The sequence below is a fragment of the Rousettus aegyptiacus genome, unplaced genomic scaffold (genome assembly GCF_014176215.1).
Source record: "Rousettus aegyptiacus isolate mRouAeg1 unplaced genomic scaffold, mRouAeg1.p scaffold_m13_p_3, whole genome shotgun sequence".
Taxonomy (NCBI): Eukaryota; Metazoa; Chordata; class Mammalia; order Chiroptera; family Pteropodidae; genus Rousettus; species Rousettus aegyptiacus.
Genome location: NW_023416306.1, coordinates 29982077 through 29998134, shown reverse-complemented (window position 1 = coordinate 29998134; position 16058 = coordinate 29982077). Strand labels below are relative to the sequence as shown.

General features: G+C 36.7%; 1 pseudogene; it reads left to right on the top strand.

Moving 5' to 3' along the window:
- Positions 1–2368: 2368 nt before the first annotated feature.
- Positions 2369–2500, top strand: LOC118601026 (annotated as a pseudogene).
- Positions 2501–16058: the final 13558 nt, after the last annotated feature.

Genomic DNA, 16058 nt, shown 5'->3' with positions numbered 1-16058 from the left:
TTTTTGAGGGGAGCCTTTATCTTCTCCCAGGTCACCTTGAATCCTCGCTCCTTTGTGCCCCACAGCCCTGCATGTGAACATCTGTGATGATGCTCACGTCTCTCCTTTTACTTCGTGCCTATCGTCCACCCCTGCCAGCCCACAGGGATGCCACCTCCCTCTTCTTCTTACCCAGGTCCTGAAGGTCGAGTTGAAACTTCTGGCCTGGCCGCTGCCAACTTCTCCCTGTCCTGTCATGACTTCTTGGGGCTAAGACAAGTTGGGAGTGAGCAGGCTGCCAAATATAAGTTGTTTCTAGCCTGTATGACACCTGCAGAGCTGGGTGAGTCCTTACAGATCAGCAAGACCACTTTCTTGTTATATGTGGAGAAACAGAGGCCCAGAGAGGGAAAGGGACTTGATCAGCATCACAGACTGAGTTAGAGGGGGAAGCCAAGGCTCCAGTAATTCCCTGGGCTCCAGACTCTTAGTCCAGGCCCCTTCCTCTGCCCCCATATTCCCAGTTTTCACTTACCTTCAGGTTCTTCCAGGAGCATGTCCCTGGCTCCCTGAGAGATGTTTCAGAGAGAGTGAGACAGAGAACCTTCTGTGGCTGGAGCTGGGGGAATGCAGGTCAAAAATCAGGCCGAGCCTCCTCTCCACAGGGAACCCCAATAAGAAGACATGGAGTTTCACACTGACTCAGTTTTCCAAACAGCAAAAATATGCCTAGACTTTTGTAGAATTCAGTAAAGTATTTGTAATTTGATAAAATTACAAATTATGTGGAACTTTTAGAATTTGGTGGAATTAGACAAAGTGCTTAAACTTCAGTGGGGTTCTGTGAAGTGTGTCAGGTTTGGAATTAGGAAATTGTAACTGAGCTTGAGGCTGAATGGGGTTTCCGATAGTTTACTGTGGGCAGCCAGGGACTCCCTGACCTGGGCAGCTCCCTGCTCCATCCTGGCTGACAGCGTCCCAGGGAGCAGGCCAAATGGAAGAGGCACCTTTCAAAACTCCCTGTACGCCAAGGGACTATGCAATCCCCCAAGGCAATTTAGAGGGAGAAGGGAAATGTACCTAGCTTGGAAACTTTGGGGTGCTTCAGGGATGATGTCCCAAAGACCCAATTACACAGAATCTATTTAGAAATCTTAATTGGTATGAAAAGTTGGAGCAAGTGGCTCAGGGCCAGGGATCTACCCTCACAGGTCAGTCCCCAGCTGATGCTTGTCCAGGAATAAATGAATGGATAGACATAATTAAATGAATGCATAATAAGTTCTTGATGAATAAGTTTAAAAATGAATGAGTGAGTGAACAAATGATAGGCAGAGTTGATTTTCAGGAGGGTAGAGGTCTTGGCTCAATTGTCATAGGGATCTTAAGAAAAATGCAAACTCTGGAAAGAGTGTAATAGAGGAGTGAATGGGACAAAGAAAGACAACATTTTACACTATCCAAGCAAGAAAGTCCTGTAGACAGTCTTGACTAATCATTGTATGAACAGGAAAACGCCTGAGAAAGGTGAGGGAGCCAGCTCAGTATCACCTAGTAAGGCAGAGCACGGCCCTAGATTCACTCTAGGACAGTGATTTGTCCGCCCTGAATTATATATCCTTCAGTCAGTGCAAAGCGGGACTGCCCAGATCCACCTGGCCCCTCTTCCTGGCACTTTAAACAGTCATCTGGATGGTTCCTCCTGAGATTCCTTTCAGTTCTCAGAGTCCATGCCTCTGCAGGCTTAAGGGCCTTTTTGTTAAACAGGGTCGTTTTATTTTGGGTATTGTTACTGTCATTGGATTTTTATTTAACATTTATCTTACCTCTCCCAGTACCCTACAGGTGAGGTGAGGTTGGGGCCCAAGTATTCTCTGGCTGCTGCACCTGGAGTAGAGCCTCCACTCTATGAGATGAGGTTGAAAGGAAGAAGGGAGCCCCCAGTCTTTCAGTTACACTGATCATAAATTTAGCCTCTGCAACTCAGATTTGGAGGGGATGAGGAAAACTGGTTGTCTTCCTTGTTGCATGATAAATATTCTCTGTGTACTTAGAAAAAAGTATGTATTCTATTATGATTGAGTGGAGTGTTCTATAAATGTCAATTGTGTCAACTTGGTTGGGAGTGTAGTTCAAATCTTCTGTATTCTTACTCATTTCCTATCTACCTTTTTTTTTTTTTTTTTTTTAGTTATTGAGGGAGGGGTGATGAAATCTTTGACTATGATGATAGATTTGCCTGTTTCTCCTTTCTGTTATATCAATTTTCGCTTCGTGTATTTTGAAACTGTTATTAGATACATAAATTTTTAGGATTGTTAAGTTCTCCCGATGAATTGACCCTTTTGTCATTTTCAAATGACCCACTCTATTCCTGTTTTTTCCTCTAACTGCTTCTTGGCCTTTTGACTAAGATCAAGTGTAGTATCTCTTCTTATCAGTGTAATAATTTTTCCTCTAACGTCTATTCGATATGCTATTAATATAGAGTTAGGTCTTTAAAAATTAAATCTGACAATTCTGCCTTTTACTTGGAATGTTTAAAACGTTTACATTTAAAATGATTATGGATATAGTTGAGTTTAAATCTTGTATTGGTATGTATTTTCTATTATCTTTAAAATTTTGTTCTGCATTCTTTTGGATCAGTTGAGCATTTTTTATGGTTTAATTTTATCTCCTTTATTGGCATACTAGTTATCTTTTATTTTTAGTGGTTGCCTTAACTATAACTTATCATTTACCTTTAATTAGTATTATACTACTTCACCTATAGTGTACATAGTGGATGCCTTAACTATAACTTAGAATTTTACTTTTAATTAAAATTATACTACTGCACCTATAGTGTACAAACCTTTCATCAATACACTTCCATTTCGCCTCTCCTGGGCTTTGTGCTATTGTCATATATTTTCATTCCACATATATTATATATCCTATAATACTTATTCCTTTTGCTTTAAATAGTCAACTGTTTTAAAAAGAAGTTTAAAAATTAAAGAAGAAAGTCTGTTATATTTATTCACATATTTAACATTTCCAGGGCTCTTAATTGCTTTCTATAGAGCTAGATTTCCTCCTGGTATCATTGAATTCTTTTAACCTTCTTCTACATCTGGTCTACTGGTAATAAAATCTCTCAACTTTTATATGTCTGAAAAAACTTTTTATTTTGCCTTTAGTTTTTTAAATTAATAATACTTTTTTATTTTTAAGTTACAGTCGACATCCAATACTATACAATATAATACAGATGTGCCTTCAGTTTTGAGAGGTATTTTTGCTTGGTACAGAATTCTGATAGTTTTTTTTTTTCTTTTTAGTATTTTAAACATGTTGCACCACTGTCTTCTGGCTTGCATTATTTGTGACAAGTAGTCTGTGACATTATTACGTTTATTCCTTTGTGCATAATGTATCTTTTTCTCTGGATGCTTTAAAAATATTTTTTATTGTTTTTAAGTAATCTGATCGTGATATGCTTCAGTGTAGTTGTTTTTATGTTTCTTCTGTTGGGGGCTTGTTCAGATTCTAGGATCTGTGGATTTATAGTTTTCATCAAATTTGGAAATTTTCTATTATTATTTTTTCACATATTTTTTCTACCCACTACACCTTGTCCTAGGATTCTAGTCATACATATATGAGGCCACTTGAAGTTGTCCCAAAGATCATTGATGCTCTGTTCATTTTTTTCAGTTGTTTTTTCCCTCTGTTTCATTTTGGATAGTTTCCATTGCTATGTCATCAAGGTTACTAATATTTTCTTCTAAAGGTTCTGATCTGCTATTAATCTCATCCAATGTATTTTTAAAAATCATTTTCTTAAAAGTAATTTTAGATTGGCAGGAGAATTTTCAGATAATACATAGATTTCCTATATAACCTTCAACAAGATTTTCCTAATGCGAACACCTCATATAACCACAGTACGTTTATTAAAACTAAGAAGTTAGTATTGTTACAATACAATTAATCAAACTACGGGCTTTATTCAAATGTCACCAGTTTTTCCATTAATGTCTTTTTCTATTCCTGAAACCAGTCCAAGATACCATGTTGCATTTAGTCATCCAGTGTATTTTTAATCTCAGAAATTATATTTTTCAAAGCTCTATTGGGTCTTTAAAAAAAATCCTCATTGTCTTTCCTTAATATGTAAGGTTTGCTTTTAACAAATTACAGTGTCTTATAGACATTTACATATGATTATTTGTTTCTCCTTAAGGTTGTACATAATATTCTATTATATGAATATGCTATAGCTTTTTTGATCATTTTCTGTTGTTAGACATTTAAATTATGTTTAATGTTTTTTTTTTTGTTTTTTTGCCATGCAAACAATGCTGCAAAGAATATCATTTTATACAACTCTTTGGAACATGTATAGATACTTATCTTGAGAAGGAATTCTTAGATCAAGAGTATGATTATTTAAATTTTTGAAGAGGCAACCAAATGGCCCTCAGAAAAGTTATCGTAATTAGAATCTCCACCAAGTACACAATAGTACCTATAACATGACAGATGCCGAGTGTCATCAGCCTTTTAAATTTTGTATTATAATTGATAAAAATGACATCTTATTGCTTTACTTTGCGTTTCTCTGATGACTAGAAATGTTAATCTAAATTTTATGTCAATTATTGTTTTTATAATTTCCTTTTTAAAAATTGTATCTTTCTTAAATTGTGTCTTTCTTTTTTGTCTCTTCCTTCATTTTCCAAGGTTTTAAATACATTTTCCTTTCTTGTAATACTTTTAAACTTTTATTTTAAAATTTTACTCTTATTTTATATGAATTGTGTGTATATGTATATGTATAATATAGGTATGTATATATAAATTATATTTATATTTACGCATTGAGTGAGGGAAGTTTACTTACTTGCTCCAACAGATTTTATTGTAAAGGAATTCTTTTCTCACTATTTAAAAAAGCCATGTTTATCATGTACTAATTCCCCATATATTTATGAGTCTTTTCTAGACCCACCGTTATGTTCTAAAGAAATTTTATTGTCTCTTAATGACCTTATACCAAACTTTTTAAATTACCATAGATTTATAGTGTTTATTGATATCTGATAGGGCAAATTCCCTCTTATTAGCCTTTTCCAATAAACTTATGGCTGTTCTTGCACATTTTCTTTTCCAGATAAATTTTGCAATTAGCTTGTCAAATATCACAAAAATTCTTCTAGAATTGTGCCTTTATTGACAAGTTTGGGGGCAGAACTAACATTTTTGTAAATCAAGTTTTTTCATCCAGGAACATTGTTGGTCTCTCCATTAATCCAGGTTATTTACTATGTCTGTCTCTTCCTAATTTGTTAATGAAGTGATTTCTAGATAGATAGATAGATAGATAGATAGATAGATAGATAGATAGATAGACAGATTGATAATTTCCTAGTATTGAATTCACCTTTTATTTCTGGGATAAATGCTTCTTCCTCATGATGTTTTAGTCTCATTATAGATGCAGGATTGCTTGAGGGTGAGCTGATGGGCTCCAGCTCCTGGGCTCCACCTGGCGGGCATCAGACTATTCTTCACCACTTTTGGGAGTGAGGGGGTTGGAACAGATGTGAAGCCCTGAATTCCAGGGCTCAGGCCTAGGCAGATCACTATGGCAGCAGGATGATAGATCTAGGAATCTGTTAGACATACAGTTTGTGTGCTCTAGTTATGTGGCTGTCTATCCTGACACCTTGGACTCTACCAGTTTCTCACTACTTAAGAGACTTTGAGGAAAGTCTATGTTAAAAGAATCTCCATCTATGTTAAAAGAATCTGTTTTCTCAGAGTCTAGCAGTCTATTTACTGATATGTTCTTTTCTCTAAGCTTTACAATTATCTTTATGTCATTTTCAGTGAGGGTAAACCCTCAAATGTACTTTGATTTTCATGAATCTGGATGTATTTTCTTATTCATAAACTTACAAATCAGAAAACTATGTCCCAAATTTGGTCCAGAAAGTAAGGTCTAGAGTCCTTGGCATCAGCTCAGTTTGGAGGCTCAACAGTTGTTTGGAGATTCTCCTGAAAAGTTGTGGAAGACAGAATTCGTGTAAGTTCAAATGAAAAATAATTCTTAATAGCACTAAAAAACTAGAGAGAGTGCCACCCTGAAAGAGGTATTCCTGAAAAATGGTGAGCAAGCGACTTTGGATTGTTGGAGGAAACCACAGCCAAACAAAGTAAGGAAGGAATTACTGCAACAGGGGGAATGGGTTTGTGGGCATTCTCAGCTCAGAGGCAGCAGTTACCAGGAGCAGGAGGAGGAAGGGCCTGAGGCAACCATCCTGATGACTGGTGTGGTACTCTAATTTATAGTAACTGGGCAGCTCCAAGTAGTATCAGAGATATTTGCCCTCAGACTGAGTCAGTCATTGTCAATGCTTGAATCAGGGACTCAGAGACGTCCCTGGAGGAATGCAGAGCCGCCAAACTCAGAAGACAGCTTTCTAGTAACACCTCCACCGCCTCTATTATAATTCCTAGAGACAGGAAATGGAAGTTGAATCCACAAACCAGTCAGTAAGGAATCTTAAATCAGAAGATGTGCCTACCGATAAGAGTAAGCACATACTTAAGGAGAACCAACACCATAAAAGAGAGAAACTAAACCCAACAAAGAGAAAACAACATTGAAGGAAATAAAGTAAATAGAAGACTTCTAGAGAAGTGTGGTTAATACTATTAGAGGGACAAGAGTCGATTTTTCATCCATGGAAAAATAACAAGCTAATGTGAAAATAAAAACCAATTAGAAATCCTAGAGATTGTTGAAATAAAAACAAACAAGAAACCCCACAGAAGCTTCCATAAATTGGCTGAGTATGAATGGACATATTTCAAGAGCAGATTATCAAGCCAGAGGGTCAAGTTAAGGAATACTTCTAGATGCAATGCCAAGAGGTAAATACGTGGAAAGAACTATCAAGTGATATGAAATGCAGTTCCATCATTTCCATCCCAATAAATAGGAATTGGAGGTGAAACAAATGGAAAGAATAGGGGCCAAGGGAAGAAATTCTTTCTTTCTCTGTTTCTGTCTGTCTGTCTGATCTACCTACCTATTTACTTATCTAATGATCATCATCTATCTATGTTGGCAGAAGAAAATTTAGTAGAACTGAAGGAATATGTTACTCTACAGACTGAAAGGGCCCATGAAACAGATTGAAGAAATATAAACGAACACAAAACCACTCATACCTAGACATATTTCAGAGCTCCATTGAAGAGAATTTCTGAAGTCCTCTAGAGAAAAAAAAAATTTCTTACCAAGGATCAAAAATCATACCAACTTCAGACTTCTCATCTTATATCCACTTGGATATCTATTAGGCACTGAAAGACAACTTGGCTGAAATGAAGCTATTGGTTCTTCTCTAACCCTCCAGCCTTCCCACATTTTAGTGTATTTTTTCAGCTAAAATCCTACTAATTATACTTACCTCTCTTTCCATTACCAACCTAGTCACTCCATCAACAAATCTTACTGGCTTCACCAGTAGATCATATGTTGAATCTGCCTACTTTCTTCCTTTTTTTTTTTTTTTTTTTTTACTACAACCAGCTAGTCCCATCCAATATCATCTACGCCAGACCACCTGATTGGTGATGATCATCTCCCTCCACTCTACTGGCTTACTCACCCTCCACTCTCTTTCTCTAACCAAACAAGCCACACTCATTCTTATCTGAGCTTTTTGTTCCTTCTACTTGAAAAACTTCTGTTTTTCTACCTCCAACTCCAGATATTTACATGGCTGACACTTCATTCAGATCTCAGCTCAAAAGTCACCATACCAAAAAAAAAACTTTCCCATTAAAAATTTTTCTATGTGCATACAAATTTGTCTAATAGATTTGTTGAAAATACCATTCCTTCCCCAACAATATGCAATGATATCTCTATCATAAACTGAATTTTCTTGTATGTGTGGGTCTTTTTTGAGTTCTTTACTGTGGTCTATTTGCCTTTCATTGCAGCAATATTGCACTTACTTAATAACAATAGCTGTAGAATAATTCTTTAAAAACTTTTTTTGAGTATGATACTATGTATAGAGAACCCTAAAGATTCCCCCAAAAAACTATTAGAACTGATAAATGAATTCAGTAAAGTAGCAGGATACAAAATTAATATTCAGAAATTGGTTGCAATTTTATATGCCAATAATGAACTACCAAAAAGAAATTAAGAAAATAATCCCACTTACAAGTGCATCAAAAAAAATACCAAGGAATAAATTTAAACAAGGAGGTAAATTATCTGTACTCAGAAAATTATGACATTGAAGAAAGAAACTGAAGAAGATACAAATAAATGTAAGCATATACCATGCTCTTGGATAGAAAGAATTAACATCATTAAAATATACATATTACCCAAAGCAATCTAAGATTCAATGCAATCCCTATCAAAATACCAATGGATTTTTCACAGAACTAGAACACATAATCTTAAAATTTATATGAAACCATAGAAGACCCCAAATGGCCACAACAATCTTGAGAAAGAAGAACAAAGTTGGAGATATTACACTACCTGATATAAAAATATACTACAAGGCTATAGTAATCAAAACAGCATAATACTGGCGTAAAAACAGACACATAGATCAATGGAACAGAACAGAGAGCCCAGAAACAAACCCATGCCTATATGGTCAATTAATCTAGGACAAAGGAGGCAAGATTATACGATGGCATGAAGACAGTCTATTTAGAATAATTCTTGATATCTGGTAAGGCAAGCCCTCCTGCCTTGTTAATCTCCTTTACAAGTGCCTTGATAATTTCATACACATCTTAAAACCAGCTGGACAAGTTAAAAAAGCTTTTGGAAATTTATTTTATAGGAATTGCATTAAATTTATATAGCTCAATTTAGGGATAACTGACATTGAGTCCTCTAGTCTATGAACATAGCATATTGCTCCATTTATTTTATTTCATTTTTATTATAAATATGTATTTTTATTGTGATAAAATGCATGTAACATAAAGTTTACCATTTTAACTATTTTTAATGTACAGTGGTATTAAATACCTTTACCATCACCACCATCCATCCCCATAACTCTTTTCATCTTATAAAACTGAAAATCTATACCTATTAAACAATAACTCCTCATTCTCCCCTTCCCCCTGCCCTGGCAACCACCATTACAATTTGTCTTTATGATTTTGACTACTACGTAAGTGGAATCATACAGTATTTGTGTTTTTGACTGGCTTTTTCACTTAGTGTAATGTCCTCAAGGTTCATCCATGTTGTAGTATATTGCAGAATTTCCTTCCTTTTAAAAGCTGAATAATATTTCAATATATATAAACACACACCAAATTTTGCTTATGTATTCATCAATTGATGGAGACTGGGGTTGCTTCCACATTTTAGCTAATGTGAATAATGTTGCTATGAACCTGGGTGTATAAATATCTCTCTTAAAGACTCCGCTTCAGTTTTTTGGGGGTATTGACCCAGAAGTGGAATTGCTGGAACATATGGTATTTGTTTTAATTTTTTGTGGAACCTTCATACTGTTTTCCACAGCAGCTGTACCATTTTACATTTCCATCAACAATGCACAATGGTTCCAGTTTCTCCATATCCTCGTCAACACTTATTTTTCTATTTTCTTTTTTTTAAATAGTAGCCACTGTAATAGGTGTGAGATGGTATCTTATTGTGTTTTGATGTGTATTTCCCTAATGATTAGTAATATTGACTATTTTTTCATGTGCTCATTGGCTATTCCCATAGCTTTTCTGGAGAAATGTTTATTCAAGTCCTTTGCCTCCCTCTGAATCTTCATACATTTACCTGTCCCTTCTAGGATTTTTAGTTTTGAGAACTCCACGTCCTTCAACCAAAATTATGTTGGATACCCACCCACACTCCCTGTCTCCCACAGCTCCAGCCCCTGAGATCAGACCAGGGGGATGACTCATTTTCACTGGGCACCGCCCCCAGGTTTCTGTTCCTGTGCCATTTTAGGGCCTGGTGCTGGAGGCTGGCATCCTGAGCCCTGGAGGCAAGCTCCCTGAAGGCCAATTAGGCTGGGCTAAGTGAACACTGCCATTGGCAGTCTTCATAATAAGACAGGTTTCCTGCTGGGATCCAAGCCCTTGATTATCCCTGACTGTCCCAGGGTGTTTTTCCCACCCTTAAGGAAATATGAAATTGGATTATATGACTCAGTACCCCTGGAAGCTCCTCATTCTCATCTCCAGAGACATAATGGTGCTGCCCCTGTGTGGGTTGGAGAACAGGCCTCAGAGTCCTTATACAGAAAGCAGGAATAGGTGTGTCATTCTTCCTCTACTGGGTTTACCAACAGGTACACTCCTAGTGTTTTGGATAGGACAATTTTTCCTCACGTGGGACCGTCTTGCTCATTTCAGGATGTTTATCATCCCTGGCTCCTGCACATGCAATACTGACCCACCTCCCCAGTCATCCTGACAACCTTAAACACCCTCATATAATTCCAAATGTTCTAATCCAAAGTCTAATGCAAAAGGCATCAGGTGGACACTCACAAGGAAGCAAATCACTGAGATCCCAAGATGCTGAAGTCATCTGATGTTTGCAGATCGTCTTGGCTTCTCCCCAGGACCCTGACCTTCAGCTCTCTGAGCATGCGACTGTGTTCAATTCATCTTTGCCTTCCCCCTGCCCAGGTCTTGATCCATGGCAAACTAGAGCAAAGAAACAGGACCAGTGATGACTGGATGCTCTAGAGGGCGCTGTCCAGTAGAAATACGATCCAAGTCTAGCATGTAATTTAAAAATTTCTGGTAGCCGCATAAAAAAAGTCAAAAGAACACAGGTGAAATTCACCTCAATAATATATTTCATTTAACCCTACATATCAAAATTATCATTTAACATGCAAATAAAATAAAAATTATTAATGAGATAGTTTACATTCTTTTGTGTACTAAGTTTTTGAAATCCGAAGCCTATATCACATATACAGAACCTCAAAACTCAGACTCCACACATTTCATGTGCTCAGTAGCCACGTGGCTAGTAGCTACCAGGAGAATTCTATTCTCCTGCTTTTCCTTCCAACTATTGCCTACTTCCCGCCCCCAACATTTTTTTGTGTGTGTATGAAAATTTCTGAACATACAGAAAGGTTGAAAAAATTGCAGTGTGAATATACATAAAAACTAGTTTTTACAATTGTTAACCATTTGTTGCATTTGCTTTATCGCACATCAATCCATCTATCCAACCTCCAACCCTCTTATTATTATTATTTTTTTTTATTAATGCCTACTTTTAAAGAGACTTTTCTTCTTTTTCTGGTGGTTAAAAAACCACTCAGGAAACTATTATCTTTTTGGGCATTGTTCTACAAAAGCCAAATTAGGAGTTTTTCAAATTTTTAGGGCAAAAGCCTCTGAAAGACTCCTCCCTTTTCCTCTCCGTGATTCTCTCATGTCCTCCTTTTCCTCTTGTGTGGCTTCTCAGAAACATGGCTTCTCGCCCCTCTGGAGGGCAAACTTTCTGAAGGAGGCATCACGCCTTGTTCAGTTCTTTCAACCTAGCGCAGTTCCACCATGGGTCACAGGTAGGCTTGGGGGTCTGGAAGCCTTGGCTTGATGCTGGCTCTGCCACTTCTTAGCTATGTGACCCACAGCAAGTGCTTTAACTCTTGAAGCTTCAAATGTAATGTAAGAATAACAGTTGTGAAGTTTAAATGAAATAAGTTTGTAAAGTGTAATTATTGTAGCAAGCATTAGGAGAGTAGGTTGGAATGGAAAGGGAAAGCAGTTTATTACTTTTCTTTCCCTCGTTGTGCACAAGGGGAAACTGAGGCTCAAGAAAGCTTTATGTTTATCTGCATGTGCATGTCTAAAAGCTCAGGGGTGTGCCATCCAGAGTAGTCCCTTTGGATTAATCAGTTCCCACACATCCCTGAGGACAGCCAACTTGCTACACTGCTTCCACTTTTTGGCATCTTTAAACTGATACCAATCGAGTTTCCAATTTTGGAGTCTGGCTGCTCTCATCATTGGTGAATGAGGTAGGTTGCTTGTCTAGGATTCAAACCTATTCTACCTGGGTGGGCATGGTTTCTATATATTTTTGTAAAGCTGTTATAACTTTTTGGCTTTCATTATTATATAAGTAACACACTTATTGTTGAAAATTTAGAAATATAGATTGCCAAAATAAAAATCAGTCCCCTGTCATCCCATCACTCAGAGAGAAGCGTTGTAACATCACATCGTGTAGATCTCCAGACTTTCGTCTATGCAGATGTTCACAGTTGTTTAATGCACACATTCCCAGCACCAACTGCTCTGTATGCACATTTTCATGAGTACTTGGATTTAGTAGACCATATGTTCCATCCGAATTACATCAATGTCTCAGTTTTTTTGTCTCTACCTCCATCCTCCTGCCATCTCTCTATTTATTTTTATGTTTCCCAGGGGCTGCCACATATGCTTCACACTTTATTCCTCTTCTTTTTCCTTTCTCCTTTTCATCATCCTTTGGGCTTCCCTTAGCCGTGGATATTGAGGCTTCTGTCTACCTCAGAGATTCAAACCTCTGCTACCTTGCTCCTGTTACATGCGTAATGCTGTCGACATCACAGCAGAACTCTGTGGGTGGGTCCTTAGCTTGATTCTTGATTTAATATGTCGAAATGGAAAGAAAAAAGAATTTTAAAAATCCTCTCAGGAAAATGGTTTGACTTGTAAGCAAAGATCTATTATGAATGTCAAAGACTGCATATTAACTTTTTCTCTTTGTATTCTTTCTGTAATATTCAAATTTCTCTTCGGATGATGTCCTGAGCCCACTGGGAAGAAGCTCGTGTATTTGAAAAGGGAAAATAAAAAAGCAAATTGATATTTTAAAAATATTACCTCTATTACATGTAACGACTCATTCAACAGATGCCTGTGAATATTGATTACATTATCAGTATTCACTGAAGTTTAGTGTGGATTTATAATATGGGCTCTTCTCATACAGGCACACGTTGTTATTTCTGGTATTCAGGTCTTCCTTCGTGGCCCTCAACAAAATGTCCCCCCTCCCCCCACCATTAGTATTCTTGTTAAATTTATTCCTAGAACTTAATTTCACAGATCATCAGCTGGACTTACCTACAGTTATTCGACCTGTAAATGTTGCCCTGTCTTGTTTGTTACCCAGGCTATGAGCTTCTGTTTTAGACTGTGTTATCTATAATCATTGCCAATATCACTGATGTTTTTATTACATTATGTTTTTGAATTAGTTATCACCATTAAGTAGGAAAGTTATTGCTTTTTGTACTTTTATTTTTAGTGATTTTTACTTATTAGTGTGAATAGTTTTCCAACATATTCTTTTTAAGTTTTCTAGATATGCGATTACACAATCCAATATTTCTACTTTTTATTTTATGCTCTTATTTAATTATACAAAGCTAAATAAAAATGGCGTGAGTAGGCATTCTTGTTTGTTTCTGATTTTAATGGGAACACCTGTGTTTTTTCCCATTAATCATGATGTTGGCTACTGGTTTGAGATAGTTTTCTTTTTAATCATGTTAAGAGAATATCCTTCTAATAGTACACTTCTATTTTTTTTTTGTTCATTTATAATACTGATCAAGAATGCATAGTGAGTTTTATCAAATGCCTTTTTGCCATCTGTTGAAATGATTATTTGGTTTTACTTTTTCACCTATTTATATAATTAATTACAACAATAGATTTCTAAAATCATCAAACCACCCTCATGTTCCTAGAATAATTTTTACTTATTTATAGAGTATTAGTCTCTTAATAGTTTATAGACATGTTATTTATTTTTTAGAATTTTGAGATTTGTTTGTAGTGTTTTTGTGTATGGTTGTCAGTTTGGTATCAGGGTTATGCTAATTTTATAAAGTCAACTAAAATAAATTTTAAAATAAAAGAAAATTTCTTTCTTTTTAAAAATGGTTTATACAGCTCCCATGGTTAGTAAGATTATTTTCTTTCTTTATTTTTTCTTTTTTTAATAGACCGTCTTTTATTACAGTTTTTGGTTCACAGTAAAATTGAGGGGAAGGTACAGAGATTTCCCAAATCCTTCCTGCCCCGACTCACAAACAGCAACTACCAACATCTGGCACCGCCACGGTACCCTTGTTACAGTCGATGTACCTACCCTGACACATCATAGTTACCCAAAGTCCATAGTTTACATTAGGCTTGACTCTCAGTGGTGTACATTCTAAGAGTTTTCACAAACGTGTAATGACATGTGTCCACCATTATAACGTCCTACAGAATGGTTTCACTGCCCTAAACATCTGCTGCTTCTTCATTCCTCCCTCCTTGCTGGCTCCCGGCAATCACTGATCCTTGTAGTGTCTCCATAGTTTTGCCTTTTCTGGAATGTCATATAGTTGGAATCATACAGGATGTCACCTTTTCAGATTGGCTTCTGTCACTTAGTAATATGCATTTAAGATTCTTTCATGTCTTTTCATGACTTGACAGCTCATTTCTTTTTAGTGCTAACTAATATTCCATTGTCTGGATGTACCTTATTTTTTAATTTATTCATGCACCTACCAAAGAACATCTTGATTGCTTCTGAGTTTTTGCAATTATAAATTAAAACATATAAAGGAAAGCACTTCACTTTATACATTTTTTTCATATAACATTTTTAATGTTAAAATTTCACCTGAATATACCTGGAGGGTCTGGCTTGTCCTCTTCAAATAGTTTGCCTAGTGCTCAGTGCACCTTTGATCTAAAGACTTAATTATTCAGGCCAGGAAGTTTTCTGTATTTCTTTAATGATTGTTTCTCCATGAGCTCTGATCTTGTGCTGGCTGGAAAATTACCGTTTGGCTATTGCCCATGGGAACATAACACTCTAACAATAAGCTTTCTGCTTCTGTACCCCCAGCTTGCACAACCGACCTGTGGGTTGATGGTTAGTAAAAAGAAGAAAAATAGACTTCTGTGTTCAAACAGGATGAAGAATAGGGGTTTAGGGCTTAAAAACCCTGTACCTCTACATTTTGAGGCTGCTTAATTTGGGGTCTGCGTACCCCTGGCAGACCCAACTGGCTGAATAAAGAGTGTGTTTCCTGTAACTCACTGATTTCTGGTGGTCCGCGTGTCTATTGGGGGATGGTGGTTACAACAATCTCTATTTCTGGAATGTCTATTACACAAGTATATTTGATTTCTTGAGCATTTCCTCTCTTTCTCTCTCAACTTCTTTATTATTTTTTTTTAGGGTTATAGGGAGAGTTCTCAAAACAGTCTTTCCGGATTTGGTTTTTAATCTAAATTTCCTGTTTTGCATATTTTCCAAAATTCATGTATGAATTAACCTTTTGAAGATTATTTAAAATATAAATTTGAGCATTTTACTATTTCTCAGGTTTTTTTTTTTTAGATTCTAGTAACCCTGGATATAATAAGGATATAATGTTTTATATTTTTTCTCACATGTCTAGTAATTTTGCTCTATGTGCTCACTTTATAGAGGGACCTAGTCTATGTTTGCTTGGGACTGGAATTTGAAACGGTTCTATAAAATATTATATAGATAACTTTCAAGCAGGTTGGTTCCCAGCAATGGAGAGAGAAAAAAAAACTAACCTGATTGTTTATGGTTTAGTTTTCTAGACTGCGAGGTCCAGTTGGCCTTAATTAGGGCAGGGAGAGCTCCTGGGAAGAGGAAGACGTTTTCTGCTGTGCTGGACAACTTCTTTTCAGTACTTGCAGAGGCAGCCCAGGGTTAGCTGGGGGAATGTCTCCCTTCTTTAACTGGCGTTAGAGCCCAGGTTAGGAACTGCTGGCCAGTGTCCCTGCCTTTCTGTTCGAACCACAAGATGAGTTGAGCCTTGGCTAGCTACTCTATGAGAAGACACTTGTACAGTTCCCAAGTCACTCAGCTTGTTTCCTACTTGTGCCCACCTCACCCTTATTTCTAGTCCTGGCCATCTATCATAGGGCTTAGGGAGGCCAACCCTCTATCACCTCCCAGGGCTGAACTTCCTTAGTCAATACATTGATCAATCTGGTTCCAC